This window comes from Oryzias melastigma, linkage group LG10, assembly GCF_002922805.2.
Source record: "Oryzias melastigma strain HK-1 linkage group LG10, ASM292280v2, whole genome shotgun sequence".
Classification (NCBI taxonomy): domain Eukaryota; kingdom Metazoa; phylum Chordata; class Actinopteri; order Beloniformes; family Adrianichthyidae; genus Oryzias; species Oryzias melastigma.
This window is the reverse complement of record NC_050521.1, coordinates 3,841,005-3,846,375: the sequence shown is the minus strand read 5'-3', so window position 1 is coordinate 3,846,375 and position 5,371 is coordinate 3,841,005. Positions and strand designations below refer to the sequence as shown.

The 5,371-nt window shown below is 35.8% G+C and overlaps 1 long non-coding RNA gene across 1 annotated transcript; it reads right to left on the bottom strand.

Annotated features, from left to right (window-relative positions):
* Positions 1-3,147: 3,147 nt before the first annotated feature.
* LOC118599285 lies at positions 3,148-4,079 on the bottom strand. The gene is made up of 2 exons (XR_004948586.1): positions 3,741-4,079; positions 3,148-3,554 (listed from the first exon to the last, which is right to left on the bottom strand). It is a non-coding gene; the product is annotated as an uncharacterized LOC118599285 (long non-coding RNA).
* Positions 4,080-5,371: the final 1,292 nt, after the last annotated feature.

Below are 5,371 nucleotides of genomic sequence, written 5' to 3'. Positions count from 1 at the left end.
TTTAGCAACCAGAAACCTGAACATTGTCAACTCTCGCTTTTTCCTCCAAACTACAGCAAAGAGAGCAATAGATGGAGGACAAGAAGGAGTTAAAATGACGGTTAATGGAGTCATTTAAGCGACAAACAGCAGATGACAACAACGTGTCTCTCTCTGCCGCTGAGCCTGTGTGCGCGTGACCAGTAGTATAAACCTGCAGGCCCGGAGACCCAACAACGTTTTACAGACCGCATTCTCAGGATCGCATTCTCAGGCCCCTGGCTTTTTTTAACACAGCGCCCCTACTGGCTGGAGGACTAATCAATGCTTATGTTTCTGCAAAAAACTAAAATTTATTGGTAATTTAGTTTTTATATTTTAAGATTTATCTGATAAATTACCCAGTTGTTTATGTTGCAACAGCGCTTCGATCATGTTTTTTACTCTTTCTACTCACGTGTGCAATGTGCCTCGTAAAGTCTTCAGAAAGTAACAAAACAAACTCCAACCAGTAGGGGCGCTGTGTTAAAAAAGCCTGGGTCCTGAGATTGCGGTCCTGAGAACGCTGCTGGGTCTCCGGGCCTGCAGGTACACCCTTCTCGCACGTGAGAAACGGAGTGAGAGAGGAGGACCCGAGTGAAGAAAGTGGCCACGCCCTCCTTTGGATCTACCAATCAGCACTAGCAGCTACTTTGAATGGAAGTCAGAGAGAGCAGTGTCGCTGCATTTTCTGTATGCGGAAGCAAATCGTTTGCACCGCTCACCACGCATGCGCGGGCCACACGTTCTTTCCGCTCTTCGCCAACTATACCACAGAGTCATTTCCAAACAGTAAAACTCCTTGATCACAAAACTTTATGTTTTTCTTAACAACCGAGAGCTTCTCCTGACTGGATTACAGTGCGAAAAAAAGCCCCCGAGTTACCGTTAAAAACGAATTTGGATTGCCTGAGAAAATAAAGTGTTTTGAAGTGGCGCTGTTTCCTCTTCGCTTAGGGAGTAAACTACCGTCATGTAAAACTGCAGAAGAAGAAATCATTTGTAGTCTGTTTGTAGTCACTGCAAGATCGTAAGGTCCTGATCCTTAACGTGTCTTTTTCCTTTCGTTTTTTCAACAATAGGTGAATGTTTTCACTATGATAAACATTTTAAGTGCTATATTAACATCCTTCAAGGTTATTATTGTTGTTACCGTCTGAAGACCGGAACATGCTTTAGCGGTACCCGATGTCACTACCCGAACCCCTTTCCCTAACCACGCCCTAATCACGCGCACATGTATTACGTGACTTCCCTTTTGCGCCATTTTTTTTCTAAAACTTTATTACTCGTGCTGGTTGACAGTTTTAACACAATTTGCGGCAGCTGGATGATCGGGTTGCCCATTGAGTCATTTATTTATTTTGTTAGTTTTTATAACTTTATTTTCAGAACTGAAGACATGGATCAAAAAACAAACACAACATACAGGGGATTGCAAATACAGTTATAATAAGATATTATGTTTTACAAAGGAATCATAAAATATTTAAATATTAGATTAAAAAATCTAATTAATATCAATAATAACAAGGACCTCAAAGTACAATATGTATGTCAGAAACCTAATAAAAATAACATTTTACATAAATTTGATCAAGATATACTAAATATTTTTAGAAGTTGATGTATAAAATTCCTATTTATTCTTAATGTAAAGAAACTCATTGTGAAATACTAAATTATATTTTCTATCTTTAAGATTATGGTTTAATATGAGTGATAGTATGTGTGCATTCTGTGATAAATAAATAGAAACCACACATCACTTTATTTTATTTTTGTCCCCAAATACAAATATTTTGGGAAGAACCACATACTGTAATTGGTAGGGAGAGATTTTCCCACAACATTTTCATCAAACCCCATCATATTTGACATCGTAATAAATGAGAAGAAATTTCATCCTGTAAAAGTAATCATTTGTCACAAATATAAATGTATAAAGACTCCCCCAAAATGTAGAATATTTACTAATAAATTCAAATTATATTTAGAATTGCTGAAGCTCCTCAAGGAACCAAAAATAAGAACAATGTATGATGAACTAAAACTTCCCTTTTGTGTTCATGTGAAAACATTTTTTTTTGTTCTTTGCCTCACTCTGCTCAGATCTGTATTCATTTTGTTAGTTTTGTTTGTAATTTAATTCCTCCTCTGTTTGTTCAAAAACTCTGTTTCATAATGTCAAGTCTTGTTCTGTATGTAGTTAAGTAAAATAAAACAAAGTTGCAGATCTGGATGTGACAATTGTTTCTATAAAGTCAACGTAGGGACAATCTACAATAATTAGAGCCATTCAAAGTTTATTAAATGAAATATTTGACCAAAAATCTAAGGAACCCATTTCAAACTAATGAATAAAATCTGTCTTTTTTCTGAATTTCTTAAAAGCAGATTGTGTTGAACTCTGAACATTTTTTGTAATTTGGATGATGAAACTGGAACTTTTATTGTTCCCATGTTCACATTCCAAGATTTTTTGGAGAAACCTCAGAAATTGGAATAATTTTTAACTTTACATTCACCCTTTTTGTGCCTGAGACGCATTAACATTTATGGAAAATGTATTTCCAAATATTAATATTAATTTACTGATTAAGAAATGTAGTATTCCTTGTTAATGGAAAGGTTGTAAACGTCCAGTTTTATAAACAGATTCAAAATATATGATGTCTCATTAAAAACCATGAAATCCTCAAAAACGTCCCTTATAACCTTTCAACAAATCTGTTTGGTTATTGTTTCCTTCCTTTTTTATGTCTTTATTTTCCTTCTTACTGTAGTTAACATCTTATTTTCCAAAGATTTCTAAAGTATTTTGACCCCAGCTGTTCCTTTTGCATCAATCCTATTGAAACCTAAACCTGTTTGTTTCAGAAATGTTCTCCCTGTTTGAAACAAACTGTTCTGAGACTTTGAAGACCAAATCTTCTTACCTTATTTTGGCCAAATATTGTATTGATAAATGTAAATATAGAATGTAGAATTAAAACGTACAATTAATCTAATAACTGAGAATTTCATGCCTTTCAAAGACTGAAACATATTCATAAATAATGATTTGAACAATTGGTGAAACTTTCTCTCTCCATTCTTTTAGTTTGTGATTAATAGAAGGTTCTGTAGTTTTTCTTTGTTTTCTTTTTTGCTAATTTCATGTTGAACTAAGCATTTTTAGTAATTCAAATGAATAAACTTTAGAACATCTGGTGTTTCATGTCAATATAACACAGATGTAAAAACCACCTGTGTGAAGCGCTGATGCTGATTGGCTGAGGCGACCTCTGAAGGAGGAGACAAAAGTGACTGAGCTGTTAGTTTTCTTGGATCATTTCTTTGGTTCTTGTTTTTGTTCATGTTATGTCATAATCATCTGCTAGAGTTATGTTATAGTGGATTATGATATGTTCAATAAAAATGCAGGAAATAAATTATTAACAGTTTATTTAGACAACAGTGACAGCAGTAGTCTGGCGGGGTCTCCTCTGAATCACATATCTTCACTGCTCCTCTCTTCCTGTAGCCGACACTTCCTGTAAAACATGAAAATGATTCAACAGAGATAAGAAAAGACTCCAGACTGTTTGGTTCTCATGAAAATCCTAAAGATTAAGGAAACAATGACTTCACTCCTTCTGCTCTGATGGAGTTTTGTATGATAGCAATGACTGATTCAGTTACAGCAACACCTTAAAGAAGATGAAGAATAAATCACTGACCTCCACAATAAAACACCTGCCAGCATCAGCATTAATGGAAGATTTGATTATCACATTACATGAAGATTGTTACCATGTATATAAACCTGCATTGAGCTGAATAGTCTCTACATTAACGTTGTGTGATCACAATCACATTCTACTAATGTTGTAATTGTTGCAAAACTGTGGATAAACACTTTGACGGAGCACCAGTAGCAGCCATACCCATCTGTTCACAATCTTTCGAGTTGAATCCACCACAGCCGGATTGCTGGCGTTTCCCCCTTAAGGCTGGTTTATACTTCTAAGTGATTCGTAATCACTCAAGTCGTAGTCTTTCCAGTTGCTGCAGAATGTGACACCTGCTGGTGATGTCCCAAGTGACTGGAATGTCACACCCAGTGTGCAATCGCAGGCAAATCATGTCATTTAACTTGAATTTATTTCAGCGGTTAGAGGATGTGACTACGCAGAAAACTCTGTCCAGACAAATATCTTTGACGACTGAAAATGATGAAAACTTACTGAAGTCGTTGTCATGGTTTCACGAGGCCAGAAGGACCCAAGTGCTGGAAGCATGGGGAGGTGAGCGGCGTTCTTTTGTCCTTCTGGAGGATACGGTGAGCAGGTAGAACCGAGTCTGTGGCTGTGAGGCAGGTGAGCAGAGAGGTCCAGAGATGGTTGGTTGTTGGTTCTCGTGGTTGAAGGATTATGCAGACAGGAAACAGTTCATGAGCAGAGTACTGGAGGGTGAGGAGAACCTTAGAGTTTAACATGAATATCAGAGACACTGCAGGTACAACACCTAAAGGTAGACAACGATCTGTCGGTGAACACTGGAAGCAGCAGAGCTTAAATGCTGAACATCTGAGATGATGAGGTGAGGACCGACTTCTGCTGGAACACCAGAGCCGCTCCAAAGTTGTAAGCACCGGGGAGACCTGTATGGGCGGACCAAACAGTAGTTTGGAAATTCAGACCTTCAGACTCAGAGAAACTGAGAGAGCGGACAACTAGATAGAAAAACAAGTTATTTTCACGAAAAATGTGCGTGGCTTCCTCCCCATGGGGTGCCGTTTGTAAATCAGAGAAGTAAGAATTTTGACATCAGTGTTTTCTGATATTTAGCTTGTTTTAGGAGAGAAAAAAACAGGCTTTGTTTTTTAAATACATATTCTCACCTTATAAATTAATATATTTATAAATATTGCATTTAATAACTAAATATTTATTTTTAAGCTAAAAATGTATTTTAAAATTATATATTTAGCCAACAAACTAAATATTTAAGTTTTGTAATTAAATATTTAGTTTGCTCATTAAATATGTAGATCTTATCTACATATTTATTTTTCCAAAATAAATATATAAGTTTTGTAAGTAAATATTTTGATCCAAGCTAAATATTTAGTTTTTAACTAAATATTTAGCTTGGATCTAAATATTTAGTTTAGATATAAATAATTAGTAAAAAGGAACAACTAAATACACTGCTCAAAAAAATTCAAGGAGCACTTTAAAGAAACACATTAGACACATCAGATCTCAATATGAAGTTGGTTATCTATACAAATAACGACAGGACAGTGTCTTAGGAACAAAAGGATGCCAAGTCTTTTAATGGAAATAAAAGTTTTCAGCCTACAGAG